Source organism: Eretmochelys imbricata, chromosome 1 (genome assembly GCF_965152235.1).
Source record: "Eretmochelys imbricata isolate rEreImb1 chromosome 1, rEreImb1.hap1, whole genome shotgun sequence".
Taxonomy (NCBI): Eukaryota; Metazoa; Chordata; order Testudines; family Cheloniidae; genus Eretmochelys; species Eretmochelys imbricata.
In genome coordinates this window covers 329,939,140-329,959,534 of record NC_135572.1, presented here as the reverse complement: position 1 = coordinate 329,959,534, position 20,395 = coordinate 329,939,140, and the positions used below count along the sequence as shown (strand labels likewise).

The window sequence follows — 20,395 nt, the reverse complement described above, 5'->3', positions numbered from 1 at the left end:
GGAATACACTCCCTTTCTCCCGAACAAAGGAGAGACCTCTTCTATAGCTCTGACTAGGAGGAGCAGTTGTATCTTTTGGAGTAACACTGCCTCATGCAAGAGGTCACTGAAGAGGGACAGGGAAGGGTGGGGGTAGAAATAAATTGGAGTGTATATCCCAATTTCACCATGCTTAGAACCCACTAATCTATTGTGCTGTGGGCCCAAGCATGACAGAAGTTGGACAGGTGGTTTGCAAAAAATTGGAAAAGAACAAGATGGCACTCTTAGAACTGGTAGTCTGCTCTTGACCTGGACATCAAAATGAGCTCTTGGAAGATACTGCCTGATTTGATGAACCCGTGGCTGCCAAAGCAGGGGGAGATGGTGAACATCTTTTGTAACCTCTGCTCCTTCTGCTTGGCAGGCCTTGGACTTGAGGGGCAAATCCCTGAAAATACTGGGACTGATGAGAACAGAACACTTTTTGCTTCACCGCTGGGGTGATTTCAGGGTTGCTCTAGAGTCTTTGAGACTCTGCAGAGTCTCGTCCATCTTTTCTGAGAAGAGCAATGCCTCTTAAAAAGGTAAGCCCTTTTGTCTGTTGCACCTGTGCAGGGAGGCCAGAAAAGTGTAACCAGGATGAGCACCTCACTGTGAAAGCAGAGGTCATGCTGTGAGCTGCAGAAACTGCTGCATCCAGGCTTGCCTATAGAGCTGTTCTAGAGACCAACTTGCCCTATTGTATTAAAGACTATAGCTCCTGTTTTACCTCATTTCAGAGTTTGTCTTTGAACTTTAAAACGGTATCCCACATGGTGAAATCACAGTGACACAGCAAAGCTTGCTAGTTTTCAATACGAAGCTGTAATCTGCTTGTGGAATAAAGCTTCCTCCCAAATAAATCTATCGTCACACCCTCTTTATTTTTGGGAATTAATGCCTCGTGCCCTTGTCTTTCTTTCTCATTGGCTGCCAGCGTTACAAGGGAACCTGATTATATAGGTGCTTGAACCTCTAAGAGGAGACATAGTATCTCCTCTACACTCTTCTTGCAGTCAGAGACAGGGAAGCTGGGGTCTGCTGGAGGACCCTGGTAAGATCTAAGATAGCCTCATTTATAGGCTATTCTAGCTGGAGCCACAGATGTCAAAATGTCCACCACCTTGTGGGATTTTTCTTGGACCTACTCTGGGTGGATGTCTGGGGCCACAGCCATCCTCCTCAACAATTCCTGGTGAGTCTTAAAATCATCAGGCGGCAGAGAAGTAGGCTCTACCACAATTGCCTCATCAGGAGATGAGGAAGAGGATGCCAACAGTACCGGGGCTGGTCCAGTTCCTGCTCCTCTTGTGGTTGCTCATGAGAGGTATCCCCAGCACCCCTGGTTCCAGCACTGATGGGCAGTAGGAAGGAACTGGAGGGGGCCTAGGTGACTTGGCCCTTTATGCCTATGTGTGGTGGGCAAGGAAACAGACGTGCAGCCCCAACAGGTATGGTTAAGGGAAAAACTCTCCGACGACTGTGCACTGGAGTGCGCAAACACCTGGAATGGTGGAATGGGCATGTTCAATAACTCAAAGAACAAATAAAAATTAGGTCATTACCTCCTTTATAGTTTCTTCTAAATAATTGGTTTTAATAAGGTCATTCAACCAAATCTACTATAAGAGAAGACTACTTAAATATATCAGTTGATACATTTTCCATTAAAAAACCCAAAAATATTCAAAACACACTGAAATGTGGCAAAGTCATATTAAATATACTACTGTTAAAGGGGATAATCTTGCACCAGTGGGATAAGCACAATAGAAAATCTAGCTAAATGTTATATATCTATTCATATATCAGGTTGCTCATATATCAGATTAACATCTAACACATCACCCAACCTATCCCACACATTGCATCAGTCTTATATTTTCCACACAAAAAAGTGTGAAACTGAAAAGTTGTTCAACTATTTTTACTCAGTGAATAAATATAATCAGCAAATCATGGTTCTTGTTATGTGCCTGTGCAGGGGAATAAAGAGCCTCTTCACTCCCATAAGGGGTTAGTCATTTTACAGTTGTAACACAGTGGGAAGAACAGCTTCCTCAGGGGCACTACCTCTCATTCCATGCAGATGGGTAAACAGAGATCCCAACCCCCTGAGCCCCAACACACTTACCAGCACAGTTGTTCTGGCACAGAAGAGGAGTAAGCTACACCAAGAAAACAGCTTACTTCCTACCAGTGTCAAGGGGAAACCCGGAACTAAACCATGGCTCTGTGTCACAATTCAGTCTGTGAGCTACACTGCCCCAAAAGCAGACACCTGGTGCCCCTTTATTCAGGGCTCATAGTAACTGCCTCATTTAATCTGATATCTGTACAATTTAAGTGAAGCGTAGCTGAGCTCCAGAAAATATACAGGCTAGAAAAAGTATGAGATGAGGCATAGTTCTTCAGATATATCTCAGGATATGGGTTAGGAGTTCTGGATTGTGTTCTTGTTTCTGCCACAGAATTTCTTAACTTCCAACCAAAATGGAAATAACAACAATTACCTGAAATAGTACTGAGAATTAATTAACATTTGTAATATGCTTTGAGGTCCTTGAATGAAAGGTGCTATAGATGTGCAAAGTAGGAAGAGTATTACTGAATATATATCTCCTCTGAACTATGGAGGAAAGATTAAGTGTAGGATACCCTTTTATCAGGGGGTGGTGAACTTTCATATCAAGAAATAATAGATACATTTTAACTTAATAAGACAACTCAGTTTAGAACTCTCCACAGAACTTTCCTGTGGTGCATTTCTGCCAAAAATTATCATCATTTCTCAGGAACTTGTGAAAACAATAGCATAATATTTCCCCTTGCAACATCTTTTCATAATAAGTTGAACATAGAGCTAGTGAACTGGCTCTGGGCATACTGGTACCATAAAAGTTTCTAAATAGACTCGTTTACTATACTTATGGGGCACTTAGTTACCATGGAGGGGGAAAATTATGCAAAAGCTTCAGACAATTTCATTAGCTACCAAATATCCTTTACTAATGGGAACGGAACATTTTCAAAATGTCAATATTTTTTTGCAGCTGTTAGTTGTTTTCCTGGCCTGTGCCAACTGCCCTGTGAGTAACAAGGAATCCATATGAAAGAAGAGGGGGTCTTATTAGGTTTCATCTTTAAGTGTTAGCATCAATATAGCAGCAACAGCAGCTAAAAAATTTTAAAATTATACTGCCCTTTTCTAGGATGAAAAAAGAGTGAAGGTCTCTCTTTAGTATGTAGTTTATGCCAGTGAGAGAGTGATTAAACATTGGAACAAATTACAAAGGGAAGAGGTAGATATTCCATTTCTTGAGGGCCTGGGATCCAGACTGAATGCCCTTCTAAAAGATATGCTTTAGTCAAACAGAAGTTATTGGGCTCAATACAGGAGTAACTGGGTGAAATATGAATGGCTTGTGTCACACAGGAGGTCAGACTAGATGATCTAATGATCCCTTCTGGCCTTAAAAATCTACGAATCTTCTTAGCTAAAAATCTTTCCCCTTTCTCCCATCCCAAGGGCAGAAAAAAGGCTCTGAATCTAAACAGTGATGGGATTGTTGAATTTCAGTGATAAGATTACAAGAAAGAGGATGGCAACCCTCCTGATTTAGGGCTCAAATTCCCATTTATTTTCACTGAGTTTTGTCTGGAATGAATGAGTAAGAAGTGTAGTATGGGGCCTTACACTGTATGAAGGGTACCAAATAGGAAACTATTTTGGTGCCATGTTTTGGGTATCCAACCTGACACCTTGAGGTGAACACCTGCAGCTCCCATTTACTTCAGTTGGAGTTGTTGATCCTCATTACTTCTGAAAATCAGGCTCTGAGTGTCTCAAATTGAGCAATGAGAAAAATTAGACACTCAAAATCAGGCCACTTGAAAATATTTGTATTAATTTATTTAATTTGAGACTGTAGTGCCAGCACGGAAAATTGTGGACCAATTTTGCTCTCATTTCCACGGATGGAACTCTCTGAGCTTTGATGGGATTGCAATAGTGTAACTGTGAACTGAATTTGACCTAGTACATTATTCTTTCATTATTATTACAATACTTCTGAAGGTATTCTTTGAAATCACATAGACTGAGACTAATTACATTTGTCTTTTGTCTTTTCATTGCCATAATTTGTTTTACAGCCAAATATGATTTCATCATCATACTAATGTTAAGTTTCAGAGTAGCAGATAAGCAGCGTTAAGTAATCTTTTCCTACTGTTTATGAATTTCTAAAAAAGTTACATAATATAAAGAGCATTGTCTGCCCTGATGAGATTAAAAGCCAGACAGCAAATTAAGAGCATGTTCTATAGAAAGATATCATATTAATAAAAAACTTAGAATCTTTCAGAGAACTTCAAAGTTATTTATTATTGTTCAATAGTTCACCATCACAACACTCTTATGACATGGACATAGTACTTGTTTCTAGATGTGGAGTCTGAAGCATAGAAGATAAGTGACTTCCCATGATCCATATAGTGAGTCAGTGGCAGAGATGCCATGTGGATGTAGCAGTATTTGGATGGGCCAGAAAGCACAGAGTATTGTAGGCCTCCGCTCCATAACTTTGAAACTCTTCCCATGCCGTGCTTCTTTTACCACCAACCCAAAATCTCATCCCCACCAGTTCCTGCTGATTCTGACTTTCTCCTCACCTCTCCACACCAAGTTGCTCGTGGTACTGCCTCCATTTTCTCTGAAATTTACAGAAACTACCAGAGGTCTTTATCTGTTTTCCAGCACCAGCAAGGAAATCCTTGCAATGAGATAGATCTGGAAGCCATTTGCTGCACTTTGCTGGTCTTCTGCTCTCTCCTCTGAACTTCTATGCTTCTCCCCTTCCAAAGACCAATCAGAGGTAGGAAGAGAGGAGGTCCTGGAAATCTAATAATTTTCTCTGAAGCACCAGGAGCTCTTAAAGTATTCTCTGGACCTGTGGACCACTCTCCAGCACCCCTGAGGCAGGATTTACACCCATAAATTGACAACTGAACCCAGAAATCCTGCCTGCAGTCACTTATTCTAAATGCAAGACTGAACTGCTTGCCTAGTTATAAGTGGAACTATTTCATGTGCTTATTTATACCTACAGTAATAGCAAATATCTTTGAAACAAGACGAGGTTCTTTGGTCAATTATATCCATTGCTTGTTTTCTTCACTTTAATTTATTTGTTCTTCATAGATACTTATCCTCTATTCCTGTTCAGAAATTACTTGATATTTCTTTTTTACTTCAGTAGCTCTGTTTTGGTAAACTCTACCTGATGTATATTGTCTTTCATGAAGAAGTTTTACCTGCTTCCTGTTTTTATTCCTTTTCAGTGTATTATGGATACATGGTATGCATCCAGTAAAGCAGCAGTCGTATGACTATATAGATAGATAGATGTATAAGACTTCATGTTCCACTGAATTCCATGTGCCTACATTAATACTGTTTGATACACACATACTGTGCAAACGAATTAACACCTATTGAAAAAGGGACAAGTGACTGGTAAAGAAATAGAATGTAAAATGTCATACTTTTAAAATAGGTAAATTTGTGTGTCCAAACTCTAAAGAAAAATGTCAATAGCTAATCATTAATTATTAAAATACGTATATAACCATATATCTCTGAAGTTTTGTGTGTGAAGTATTCAAAATGTTTTGTAGTCATATAATGTATTAACGTGTTATTGGTACGTGGGCCACTATTACCTGGCTGAGGTAAATAAAGCATTGGTACAGAGCAGGCAGTGGGTTAAGAATGAGATTACATACGTTGATATAAACTGGTAATGGGCTAGCTGGTCCATTAACAAAAGACTCTTACAAATATAGTTTTCCCCACAGTTTATTCCTGAGCCTGTGCAGATCTTAACAAAAAGAGATATTTACATAAACATAAAATCAAACAGAATGGCCTAACTCAAACTACAACACTTCTCTCTAGCAACTGAGTTGGGAACTCAGCTAGATCAGAGGTCTTTGCTTGCTCATAATCAGGCAGGCTCCCTTCAATATTATCACAACTCCCTGCTATAATATAAAACAACAAGCTAATGAGCAACTCAAGTCAAAAATGGAAAGTGGGACAGATGTAAAAATATCTTGACCAGCAAAATTATTAATCACATTCCCCCCCATCAGATTGTATTTAACATACAGTTTCATTTACATAGTTATACAATTATGTTACATTGAACAGTGTTACTTTACTAATATTCCACTTTCTCATTGAAGTTGTGTTCTGTACTTTGTCCACAAAAAGGGTTCACTGGTTCAAAGCCACTGGCAGAAGCAGTTCTGCCTTTAAATTAAAGATGAGCTGTAATTTGCAAAGTCCATGAGTTTTGTCCCTTCCTTTGCATTTTTAATCCTTATGAGTGTCTCTAAGTTTTTATCAGAGACAGCATTTTGCAGCTATGAGGAGGCGTCTTTCCTTGCCCAGGCTCCCCAAATTGCCATTAGGATAACCATGATGATTACTGTGTAGAAGAGTGTATGGAGTGTAGCTAGTTCATCTCTACCCCACTGTTTGGAGCCACAGGAATTCTGCCAGTTCTCCCCAGTATGTGCTGGAGCTTTCTGTCTGTGAGCACGGAGAGAATGTATTCTGCCAAAACAAAAAGACTAGGATTAAAAATAGCTCTTTTTATTAAGAGTACTGCCGTGTGATAGTGAAGTCCAGGAGGCAAATTAAACCACTAAACAGAGTTCGTAAACAGCTCCTCAAACTGTACAGGGTTAGTAGGGGAATCTCCATAATTGGAAATACAGAACATTTGCCAGCCATTTGTCACATCTGTAACACTGACAGGCAGAATAGGCTGAGTAAATGTTAGTCAACAGACCGTACTCTTGGCAAAAATTATTATTCATTTATTTGTTGATACAAATCAACTTTGTGACAGATTTTTCTTTCTTTTGTTTTTCAGTGTTCATCAGATTGACAGCTCTGGAAACTGAAATCCTCTTTTATCCACAGGAACAGGTACAGCATTGCCATGTAAGCTTCCCCAAGCTGCCCTGGCAATGTATTTCCAACTCTATTCTACTGTAGAGGGGACACTCCTGAGAAAATACTTCAATCTCCATGCCAGTGTAATCCTTGGCCAGAGATACCAGCCAGTGGCAACTGCGCTGTGAGCATACCCACTGGTAACTATACTGAGAATGATAATAATATTTTGCACTTTTATGCCACCTTCCGCATCTTGTTTCAAAACACTTTGCAGACATTAAATGTTACAACACCTTTGTGAGGTATTATTATCCCCATTTTATAGAGAAGGAACCTGAAGCACAGGGAAATTAAGGCTAAATTTTTCATAGATGATTTATGACTATAGATGCATCAGTTTTAGGTGGCCGCTACAGACACCATAGGCCTGATTTTGAGAAATACTGAGGATCCACAATTCCATCTGAATACAATGCAATGGAAATGACAGAGTAGACCAGCTACCAGTGTTTTAATCATCATCGTGCCTAAAACTACTCTGAGAAGGACTAGATGATATGGTGGTAAAACTCTAGTCTACACTAGTGTTCCCACCATTACTAGCACTGGTGCGAGAGCACCAGGTAGCGCTTAATTCATGCCAGGGTTTGCCAGGGCTCTAGGCTTGGCAGTTCATAGCCCCAGCACCTCTGGGCTTGCTGCATCAGTTATGAAAGTAAAAAAAAATTGTTTGAGCCCCAGCACCTCTTTTATTACAAATTAAGCACTGGCACCAGAAGTAGTACGACAGTGAGGGATTTAAGGAAAATGCCAATGCAGACACAGCCTTCGGGTAAAGACCTCTTAAGCACAAAGATATATGACTGTCATACACTCAGAAAGAGAGCTTTTAGAGCTAACGATTAAAGATGGAAGGCTAATAGGAAATGTAGTCTGCTGAAGGAATTTCACCATTAAAGCAAGAGCTCTGCATACATTGTTTTCCAATAGATGAAAAATGATCCTATTATCCTCAAATTAACTATTTAATGTGTGCTCCTTAGGGCATGGACTGTCTTCTATCTTGTACAGCAACAAATACCAATAATTAATAATAATATCTACCTGTAGCATTTTTAAGACCACAAGAAAAGTGTTATCCTTATTAAGCAGTTTGTCCTCCCTCCTGCTACCTGTCTGCCTGGTGGAATGTAACATGGGAAACTTACCTCCTGGAAACATTCATGATATCCCAATGACTGAGCTCTCAAGAAGACAAGTTTCCAATCCCTCTGAGGTGGAGGAAGGTGTTTGTGGTGTAGGTGGGCAAAGATGTCCTTTCTATCCCTTTGCTCCCTCCCACATGAGGGAAAGATCTGCACTGGGCACACAAAAAGCCAGCTTGGCAATCAATAACGTTGTAGTCACCCAGGAAATGCTCTGGAGCTGCTCAAGAGAAATATAATGAGCAATCTCAGTCATGCTTTCTCCTCCTTCTAGCTGCTGGGATCTTTCCTTATAAACAGAAGCAGCTAAGATGTTGCCAAATTTGCAGAAGCAGCCCGCCCCATAGAGTTATGTGCAGGGGAGAGTGCTAGAAATGGAAAATACAGAAGGATAAAGTGCAGCTCAGAGCTGTTTCAGACCAACCAAACACAGCATATGAAAACCTAAATGGATTTCTAATACAGTGCAGCCTGTCTTTTATGCACAACTTGGTTACTTCCTACAATGTGGGCATTTGATTGAATTGAACTGGAGAATAAATATTAAGTCATCATCATTCAGACCTGTCCCAAAATTCACAATCAAGTATTTGGGTGATGGGGACTCTCATATTAGGCATCAGCTTGAGGTTGCTTTTAAAATCTGTCATACTTTGGGAGGGAGGACTGTGCTATGTATATGTTTCACTGAGACATTTACAAATTCATTCTCATGTTTTGAAACCTTTAAACTTGTCACTGGCTTGAGAAAGCACTATATATTGTGTAAGATATGCCTACTCTAAATGCTCCTCTTTCTTTGTTCTACTCAGTAGTTCAGAGCATTGGGGAATGCGATGAGGAAAGACAGGAATAGGTAGCTGGGAAAAAGATGAAGGGTAGATTATAGCAGGAAGAAGAGAGGGTGAAGGGAGGTTGGATGGAGAGCACATAGTAGTTGACAGAGGATAGGATGAGGAAGGACCAAAAATAGGACAGATGGTAGCAGGTGAGAGTAGATGGTGGCAGAAGTTTGGATCAAGAACACAAAGTGAAAGACAAAGGGCAGCATGAGAAAGTGCAGAAGGCAGCAGGAGGAAAAATGGGAAGCAATGTTAACAGTAAAAAGGGCTGGAAGGAGCTGAGAGCAGTGGGTGACTGGAGGAACAGCAAAGAGTGAAAGAAGAAGAAAAAGTAGTAGTCTATAAGCTCATAATGTGGATTTTTCACCCTGTGTTTGTGCCTTTGGTCTACCAACTTTGTCCTTCAGCCCACTTTCCACTTTCAATACCTTTAATATCCAATTTTAAAATGCAAAAAACAAAGTATTAGGCAATTAAATCTTCGGGAGGTAATTGTTTAACATTTTTGAATATGGTGTTGGTGCGTAGGCTTCATCAGGGGAAGTTTGACGTCACAAGACTGAGGTCCCAGTTATGCTGGTACGCCCTGAATATGAGATTTGGACATTGGACTATAAGCTATGAACTATTTCTGAAAGAACTCTTTGCAACTACAAAGATCACCATCTCTGCTATAAATCTGCACCTCAATGGATTGAACTTATGTCTGTAGGCATATTGATCTTTTAACCATACTCTCTCTCTCTCGTTTTTTTTAATAAATTTTAGTTTAGTTAATAAGAATTGGCTGTAGCGTGTATTTGGGTAAGATCTGAAACATTCATTAACCTGGAAGGTAATGTGCCCGATCCTTTGGGTTTGGTAAAACCTTTTCTTTTATAGACTAAACGGGGAGGAGAGGTAGATACGCTGGAGGGTAGGGATAGGATACAGAGGGCCCTAGACCTCTGTATCCTAGATTAGAGGATTGGGCCAAAAGAAATCTGATGAGGTTCAGCAAGGACAAGTGCAGAGTCCTGCACTTAGGACAGAAGAATCCCATGCACTGATACAGACTAGGGACCAAATGGCTAGGCAGCAGTTCTGCCGAAAAGGACCTAGGGGTTACAGTGGACGAGAAGCTGGATATGAGTCAACAGTGTGCCCTTGTTGCCAAGAAGGCCAATGGTATTTTGGGATGTATAAGTAGGGGCATTGCCAGCAGGTCGAGGGACGTGATCGTTCCCCTCTATTCGACATTGGTGAGGCCTCATCTGGAGTACTGTGTCCAGTTTTGGGCCCCACACTACAAGAAGGATGTGGAAAAATTGGAAAGAGTCCAGCGGAGGGCAACAAAAATGATTAGGGGACTGGAACACATGACTTATGAGGAGAGGCTGAGGAAACTAGGATTGTTTAGTCTGCGGAAGAGAAGAATGAGGGGGGATTTGATAGCTGTTTTCAACTACCTGAAAGGGGGTTCCAAAGAGGATGGATCTAGACTGTTCTCAGTGGTAGCAGATGACAGAACGAGGAGTAATGGTCTCAAGTTGCAGTGGGGGAGGTTTGAGTTGGATATTAGGAAAAACTTTTTCACCAGGAGGGTGGTGAAGCACTGGAATGCGTTACCTAGGGAGATGGTGGAATCTCCTTCCTTAGAAGTTTTTAAGGTCAGGCTTGACAAAGCCCTGGCTGGGATGATTTAGTTGGGGATTGGTCCTGCTTTGAGCAGGGGGTTGGACTAGATGACCTCCTGAGGTCCCTTCCAATCCTGATATTCTATGATTCTATGTAACTAACCGGAACAGCCCAGACTGCAAATGTTTCAATCAAGGGCACAATTTCAAATTTCCATTCAGCAAATATTTGACCATTTCAGTTCTCTTCGCACAAGTACTCTCGCTAAACTCAAACACCTGTTCCTCTGATTTATTGAGTTATTTATTTTAAACAAATAGCAGTTCTGCAGCTGTTCTAAACACAGAACTTCTATTGAGTCCAGTTACAGTCATGGACAAGAGGGTTGGAGGATCAGACCTTAATTACATGTGGATTTGCTGCTTTCCTAATAAAGGTTTTATTGGTCTGAGACTTTGCTGGAATTTCCTGAAGTTGGACAGATAAACATCATAATTAGGAAGTACCAGGTCTCCAGAGAGGGAGACCTAGGAATCAGCTGATAAAATAGCATTACAATATAAGTACCTCATTCCATTGGTAGAAGTAGAAAAAACAGTTCCCTGTTAACCGGCTGTCCACCCACACAAACATAAAACAAAAGTCAATTTAAGGTGGCTTTGCAGAAGTACATTCCCTCTACTTCGCCGACTGATAGAAAGTCTTTTCAGATGTGTGGCCAGATCCTCAGCTCATGTAAATCAGCACAGCTCTGTTGACGTCAATGAAACAATGGTGATTTACACCAGCCCAGGTTCTGGCCCCATTGACTTCAATGCAGTGACGCTGAGTCAAACCTTGGTCCAGTGATTAAGGCTCTGGGCTAGGATTCAGAATACCACGGTTCTCCTCCTGGCTGTGACCTTGGGGTGAGTCATTTCCTCCCTGGTTGGGATGATTTAGTTGGGGATTGATCCTGCTTTGAGCAGGGGGTTGGACTAGATGACCTCCTGAGGTCCCTTCCAACCCTGATATTCTATGATAAACCTTCTATGATATGATGAAATAAGATTTACAGAAATTTTCATCATATTTGACGTGGGTACCTGGATGGAGGCCTCAGGCTGGATCACTTTAAGGGAACTGTGTTGTTTGGACTTCTGAGTAACCAGTAAGGTAATAAAGAAGCTGTTTTATGCTGGCTTTGTAAATCTAAGTATTGAAATATCCACCAGCTTTATGGGAATTGTCTGCCCCATTCTCTGCAATTCACCCTAATTGAGTGACCATAGCTGGCTCCCCACTAGGACCCTGGTTTCAGTGGCGTAGTCATGCTTGGATACACATTACCACAGGTTAATTGGGTTTTTGGATCAGAATCACACACGTGTCAAAATTTAATTTTGATACTGGAGAGTTTAAGGGTTAAAAATCAATTACAGTGAGTGACCCATGATCAAGACCCTGACAGAAAAAGCCTGGAAGAATTGTGCTTACAGAGAGGGTTGTATTTGAAGCAAAAGGCCCCACAGCAGGAACTGAAAAATCTGTTAATTGCCAATGATAAGGAAGCAGACCCAGCGAAAATACTTGCAGTAAGAAACCAGCAGCTAGAACTTGAACAAAAGCAAAAAATAGCTGATATGGAAGGAGAAGCTGCTGAAAGAGAATGCCTGTGTTTTGAACAGGAACAAAAAATGGCATATATTCGATTGCAGGAACTAGAAGCTAAGGCAAAAGTGGACAGCTCCAACTCAAGAGAATAAAGGAACAGGAACTCTGTCATCCTGAAAAACCAGTTCCTCTCAACAAGAAAGATGGGGTAGAATCTATCCAGTTTGTAACAATGTTGGTATGTTGTTTGACTCTAACATAAGAACATAAGAATGGCCATACTGGGTCAGACCAAAGGTCCATCCAGCCCAGTATCCTGTATACCGACAGTGGCCAATGCCAAGTGCCCCAGAGGGAGTGAACCTAACAGGTAATGATCAAGTGATCTCTCTCCTGCCATCCATCTCCACCCTCTGACAAACAGAGGCTAGGGACACCATTCCTTACCCATCCTGGCTAATAGCCATTAATGGACTTAACCTCCATGAATTTATCCAGTTCTCTTTTAAACTCTGTTATAGTCCTCCTCAGGCAAGGAGTTCCACAGGTTGACTGTGCGTTGAGTGAAGAAGAACTTTCTTTTGTTTGTTTTAAACCTGCTGCCCATTAATTTCATTTGGTGGCCCCTAGTTCTTATATTATGGGAACAAGTAAATAACTTTTCCTTATTCGCTTTCTCCACACCACTCATGATTTTATATTCCTCTATCATATCCCTCCTTAGTCTCCTCTTTTCCAAGCTGAAAAGTCCTAGCCTCTTTAATATCTCCTCATATGGGACCTATTCCAAACCCCTAATCATTTTAGTTGCTCTTTTCTGAACCTTTTCTAATGCCAGTATATCTTTTTTGAGATGAGGGAATACACAGTATTCAAGATGTGGGCATACCATGGATTTATATAAGGGCAATAAGAATTCTCCGTCTTATTCTCTATCCCTTTTTTAATGATTCCTAACATCCCGTTTGCTTTTTGACTGCCGCTGCACACTGCGTGGACGTCTTCAGAGAACTATCCACGATGACTCCAAGATCTTTCTCCTGAGTAGTTGTAGCTAAATTAGCCTCCAGCATATTGTATGTATAATTGGGGTTATTTTTTCCAATGTGCATTACTTTACATTTATCCACATTACATTTCATTTGCCATTTTGTTGCCCAGTCATTTAGGTTGTGAGATCTTTTTGAAGTTCTTCACAGTCTGTTCTTCACTTAACTATCCTGAGCAGTTTAGTATCATCTGCCAACTTTGCCATCTCACTGTTTACCCCTTTCTCTAGAGCATTTATGAATAGGTTGAATAGGATTGGTCCTAGGACTGACCCTTGGGGAACACCACTAGTTACCCCTCTCCATTCTGAAAATTTACCATTTATTCCCACCCTTTGTTCCCTGTCTTTTAACCAGTCCTCAATTCATGAAAGGATCTTCCCTCTTATCCCATGACAACTTAATTTACGTAAGAGCCTTTGGTGAGGGACCTTGTCAAAGGCTTTCTGGAAATCTAAGTACACTATGTCCACTGGTTCCCCCTTGTCCACATGTTTGTTGACCCCCTCAAAGAACTCTAATAGATTAGTAAGACATGATCTCCCTTTACAGAAACCATGCTGACTTTTGCACAACAATTTATGTTCTTCTATGGGTCTGACAATTTTATTCTTTACTATTGTTTCAACTAATTTGCCCTGTACTGACATTAGACTTACTGGTCTGTAATTGCCACGATCCCTTCTTAAATATTGGTGTTACATTAGCTATCTTCCAGTTATTGAGTACAGTAGCTGATTTAAAGGACAGGTTACAAACCATAGTTAATAGTTCTGCAATTTCAACTCTAAGCAGTTCTCTGTGTGTAACCAAATTTACCCCAACACTACCACCTTTTATGTGTAAGCAGTCTGAATGAGCTCTCCACTGACATCTTGTGGTGAGCTGTGGAAAAAGACTTCCGAAGCTGATCTCGTTTGCATGGACACACCCATCTTGCCAAGGTGCTCAGCATGATGGGATTGCTTGCCCAAATGATCACTTGTTGCTGGTGTTGGATCCCCAGTCTCCTTCTTATTGGGGCAGCAGAATAAAGAGTTGTTATCCTTGTTGTGTAAACCAAGGGCAGCAGAACTGTACCTGGCATACCCCAATGGAGGGACTCACCTTCAACTGAATGGCACTCGCTAGGCAGGGGACATGGGTTCCAATGCCCAATCAGTTGAGAGTGGGTGGGTGCTATGTAAGGATCCTAGTTGAGTCTTTCTAGTTCCATGGTATAATAAAAGAGCTAATTTAGACTTTATTGAGAGCCCTGTTACATGCTAGAAAGCTGAAATCACTGCTATCTAGGTCTAAATATTATACTGATTTTGGGACACTGTCTCTATTGCAAGAGACTGCCCAGTGTGCACCAGCAGTGAGGCTCCCCTACTGAGAGCTGTGTTAAGTGGCAGGGGGCCCCTGAAGACATCTTGGCAAGTGGCCAGTTGGGCACCTAGTGGAGAGGATGGGCCAGTAGGGTGGCTGGTGTAGAAGTGCGGCTGCTGGAGAGGTGTGGCAAGCAGCCAGCAGATAAGCTGGTGGAGAGGGCCAGAGCAGAGCCTGCAGAGATGTGATAATTGGTTGTTGGGGCAAACAGTGAGTGCCCAAGCAGACTGAGTGTAAGGTGCCTCCTTACCAACCCTTGCCTTCCACACAGGGTGGGCGGTGAACTCAGCAGCTGAACCTCTGATCTCTGGGGCTGCACTGGCCAAGGACAGCAACTGTGAGTGGGGTACAGAGAAGGGATGGGCACGGTAAAGGGACTTTTGGGTTGCTGCGCTTAAACTGAGGGGAAAAAGACACTGCCCATTTTACTTGGGGGTGGGTCTTTTCCTCATGGTTTGTGTTTATGAACCCTAGTTGCAGGTTTTCCCAAATTAATGCTGAGTTAATTCTCTCCTTTTATTAAAAGTTTTTGCTGTACTCAGACTCTGTGCTTGCAAGAGGGAAAGTATTGCCTCTCAGAGGCACCCAGGGGGTGGTGTGTAATTGTCCCAGGTCACTGGGTGGGGGCTCAAGCCGGTTTTGTGTTGTATTGTTGAAAAAGAACCCCTAGATACTGAACCCGGCCCTTGTTGCTGTTGACTTTACCTGGCAGAAGGGTTACATATGTAAATGCTTTTACTGTGAGCTCAGGTGAAGTTGTGATAATGAAGGGGGGGGAGTAGTTCCCTTTGATGGACACCCAGCCAGTTAGTTGTAAAATCCTTCTTGGTGTCTGTTCTCTGCTTGCTTTACCTGTAAAGGGTTAACAAGGAGTGGGCACCTGACCAAGAGAGCCAATGGGAAGACTAGAACGTTTAAAAATTGGGAAATTTTCCCTTAGTCTGTCTGTTCTCTGGGCTGCAGGGACGGAGCAGCAATGCTATAAGCAGGTTTGCTGTGTAAGGTTTGAAAAAGTATCTTCCATACCTAGAAGACATTATTTGGATAGGGAATGTTTAGTTAGACACAATCAGGTTTATTTCTTATTTTGGCTTGCGGATCTCCTCTATGCTAACCCCTGATGCTTTTGTTTGCTTGTAACCTTTAAGCTGAACCCCCAAGAAAGCTTGGGTGCTTAATTTTTGGAATTGCTCTTTTAAAATCTAGCAAAAGCCTAAGTCCCAGATGTATTTTTTTCCTTTCTGTTTTTAATAAAATTTACCTTTTTTAACAGGATTGGATTTTTGGTGTCCTAAGAGGTTTGTGCATGTTGTTTGATTAGCTGGTAGCACAGCTAATTTCCTTTGTTTTCTTTCTCAGCTCTTCCCAGGGGGTCAGGGGTGTGTGTGTGTGAGTGTGAAAGGACTTGACAGTACCCCACAGGGAGGAATTCCCAAGTGTTCCTTCCGGGATCCAAGGGTTGTTTTTTTTTTTTTTTTTTTTTTTGCATTTGAGTGATGGTAGTGTTTACAAAGCCAAGATCAGAGAAAAGATGTAACGTTGGGAGTTTAATACAAGCCTGGAGTGGCAAGTATTAATTTTTAAAATCCTTGCGGGCCCCCATTTTCTGTACTCAAAGTGACAGAGTGGGGATTCAGCCTTGACAGAGGGTAACCCTATAACTCGTACAGAGAATGTAAAAGTCAACGGTAAAAGTGATTTAGGGCAAATTACCGATTCTACCATCACTCTTATTAAAACAGATTTTGTCAAAGAGGAAGATTATTTACCAAATCAGAATGTAAATATTGTAATCCTCTATGAGTTTACTGTAAGTGTGCCTTTAGCCAGAATCTATCTTGAATGGAATGGTGTTAAATATGAATGATAGCTGGTGTAAGGAAGTTATTGCCTAAGCATCTTTTGATTGGGGATGATATTAAAGCTTTGTTCAGTCAAGTTGATGACATAAACCAGTCACAGGAAAGAAATAATCCTGAACCTGTGTCTATTAGAGACAAGGATTTGCCTATGGAGGGTTTCTCCAAATGTTTGTCTCAGGAAGATGGCATATGTGGAAAAAATTCCTAAGTGTCTGTCTGGTATCTCAGAAGTGAATCTGGCATTAGAGAAGGCTCAGGGAAATGTTTCTGTAAAGCAGATTAAAGTTGGTGATCAGGTTAAAGCCCTAACTGAGGAAGGAAAGGGTGCAGTCTTGATAAATGATGGATTGTTGGCAAGGTTAGTGGAACATGAGTATTCTTATACCTTACCTGTTACCAGTGTGGAGAATTGTGACAGTAAAGGAAATGTTCCTGTGTCTGTTAGGGATAATGACTTACCCATGAGGGGAGCTACTCCAATCTCCAAGCAGTTATCTGTGAACAGCCATGTGTGCTGGGAAAAGAGTGAGGAAATCTCAACTTGTTTGTGTGCTGCAAATAGCAGTGTGCCTAATAAAGGAGAATGTACCTGCAGTCCTTTGTGGAGCAGACAGAAAGTGCTTCTCAGTTTATGCTAGTTGACAATTTATCAGTTGTCCCAGAGCTGGATCTGGATTTAACTAAAGCCCAGGAAGGAAATGTTTCTAAGTTTTTGTCCGTTAGGGAGAATGACATTGTGACTAGGTTGCATCCAGTTGATGTCATAAATAGCTCCCAGAGACCAAGCAATTCTGGTGCTTCTATTTTGCCTGTTGCTAGTGTGTGTGTTTTTTTGTTTTGTTTTGTTTTGTTTTGCTGGGTAAAGATATGACAACCTAGTATGATCAGGGTGATATCATAGCCAAGGCACAAGAAAAGCATGAAGGTGATTTGACTATGTTACCCACTGACAGTGTGGAAACTTGTAACAGGAAAGAGAATACGTCTCATCTTGTGATTATGAAGTCTAACAGTTTACCTGAAAGGGGGTTTTGTGAAAATCCTCCTGATGGGCCAGAGGTGATTCTGAATGTATGTGAAACTCAAGAAAGAGTTTAGTGATTTGTCTGTTATGTCCAGAACTGACTTTGGCACAAATAAAGCTCAGAAAGAATCTGTTGCAGTACATGATATTGCAAAAGAAAAGGAATTTCTTAATGAAGTCTTTGAAGTCTGTGAAAAAGAATTGTTTCCATTGACTCTTAATGGGCCATTGTTGATAATAAACAGTCTCTCTTCTGGGGAAAGTGTGTTGGTACCTAGTGACCAAAGTCTTTCAAATGAAAATGAATCCACTGAATTTGCTTTGAAAAAATCCATTGTAGATAGCTTTGAGGAGATTTCAGATGGAATAAAAATTATTAGGGAGTTTAAACAGCCCTATACACTTAACCAGCTTGTTGGGGAGACAATGGTGTTGGGACAGGACCATCTCCATGTTGATTCTTTGAGTAAACAGTCTGTATCTCAGGTTCAGAGGGACGACTGGACAGCTGAATCTGCAGAGCAGGAGAGCAGTTGTGCAGTTAATCTCTCGAGAATATAGGGGATGGCAGGTAAACTCTCATCTCTAGATATTTTGGATATGACCTGTAATCTCTTAGTAGACTTGACATCTGGTTCCGTGTGGAAGCAGAGGTTGGTAAGGGAAGGACAAAAGAACATGAGTAACATGCTAGTGAAAAGAAAAGGAGTACTTGTGGCACCTTAGAGACTAACCAATTTATTTGAGCATAAGATTTCGTGAGCTACAGCTCACTGCATCGGATGTAGCTCACGAAAGCTTATGCTCAAATAAATTGGTTAGTCTCTAAGGTGCCACAAGTACTCCTTTTCTTTTTGCGAATACAGATTAACACGGCTGTTACTCTGAAACCATGCCAGTGAAAATGGATGGTGTCTCTTTAAGACAGAGTCCAGCCTTGGAATTGGTAAAGCTTGAGGATCTGAAAACTAGTAAACAAGCTAGTGTCTGTGTTGATGCAAATTACCTGACTGACTGGAGGGGCGGGGGGAAGACTTGCCCATAGCCATTACAAACAGGACGCACCCAGCCAACCAATGGATTCTGTTACACAACAGAGTTCAGATTTTGACCCTACTGGACAGAGAGGAAAGGAAGGATTAAGCCTCGCAAATAAAAGCCACAGGTTAACTTTAAAATACCAAAACCCCAAGGAAGTGGTTAAACTGAATACCTATGTTAAGGAAGACCCTGAGGACAAGAAAAAGCTACAAAGATTCAAAAGAGATATTGAACAAGCTGACCTAAAGAATGATTTATCTAAAGCAAAGGTTTGGCATGACAAAAATAATTGCAAAATGTACACGTGATAGAACTGATAATATTATTGCCAATGATTGTAACTAACTTGTTGCTGATGCCAAGAACTGTAAAAATGTACAATGTGCATGGTCTTTTGGAAAAGCCCTTCAACATGTTAAGAGTGGTATATAATAGAAACCCTTATGCTGTTTGGTTCAACAAGAACAAACTTTGTGTTAAAAAGCCTAATAATGTTGAGGCTTCACAGCTAATGCATAGACATATTTCTAAAACTTTCCACACCAGAAAATAAATAACCCTCAAAAGACGTGTGGGGAGATGTTTGTGTTTTTGTGTATTTACATATGTATGAGTAGGGTCAACAATGTAATCAAGAGTCCCTGTCTATGGTGTATTCTGATATCATTTAAATGCATTGTAAACACAGGATATCTCAGTATTCATCTCTCTTTGAAATGTACTGTGAATGGTGGAGGAAAAAGAAAATGACTTTATGTTAATTCGTATAGCTAAGTACCAGCAATGGACCTCCTTCAAAGTCATCCTAATTACCTTTTGTTCCCCGAGGAAATCCCAACGTGTCAAAGAGGACATAAAATTGTATAAAAGATCCTTGGGTCCTGATTCTGTCATTTCAGATCTGCTTCAGCTTCATCACGGGAAGACTGAGGCACAAGACTGAGGTCCCAGTTATGCTGGTCTGCTCTGAATATGAGATTTGGACATTGGACTATAAGCTATGAACTATCTCTGAAAGAATTCTTTGCAACTACAAAGATCACCATCTCTGCTATAAATCTGCACCTCAATGGATTGAACTTATGTCTGTATATATATTGATCTTTTAACCATACTCTCTCTCTCTCTCTCTCATTTTTTTAATAAATTTTAGTTTAGTTAATAAGAATTGGCTGTAGCGTTATTTGGGTAAGATCCGAAACATTCATTAGCCTGGGAGGTAATGTGTCTGATCCTTTTCTTTTATATGATGAAATACGATTTCCAGAAATTTTCATCATATTTGACGTGGGTACCTGGATCACTTTAAGGGAACAGTGTTGTTTGGACTGCTGAGTAACCAGTAAGGTAATAAAGAGGCTGTTTTATACTGGCTTGCTAAATCTAAGTATTAGAATATCCACCAGCTTTATGGGGATGGTCTGCCCCATTCTTTGCAGTTCACCCTAATTGAGTGACCACAGCTGGCTCCCCACTAGGAGCCCAGTCACACTCGGACTGCACCTTTCCCACTGGCCACCCTTCTTCGCAGGGGCTCGCACTGCCACATATTCCAGCGCTGGAGGGGGTGAGGCAGACTCTGGTGCACACGTCCCTGGGCCCTGGACGGGCCACCACGCAGTACAATGATGCCCCATTGCATGAGACCTGCAGGCAAAGGACGTCTCCACATCGGGTGCCAGACACCCGGCAGAGTGTGTGACCCCACGCTGGGGCGGGCTGACCCGGGGGGGGGGGGGGGCAGCGAGGCCCTCAGGGTACGGTACCTGCCGGAGCCTCGCTCTGGTCTGGGGGGGAAAA

The 20,395-nt window shown here is 41.4% G+C and overlaps 1 protein-coding gene across 1 annotated transcript in view; it reads left to right on the top strand.

Annotated features, from left to right (window-relative positions):
* Window positions 1-14,918: 14,918 nt before the first annotated feature.
* The window catches only part of GTSE1 (G2 and S-phase expressed 1), a 28,097-nt gene continuing 22,620 nt past the window's right edge, over window positions 14,919-20,395 (top strand). Inside the window, exon 1 of the mRNA XM_077835028.1 lies at window positions 14,919-15,005. The gene's annotated coding sequence lies outside the window, so the exon portion shown is untranslated. The remainder of the gene's footprint in view (window positions 15,006-20,395) is intronic.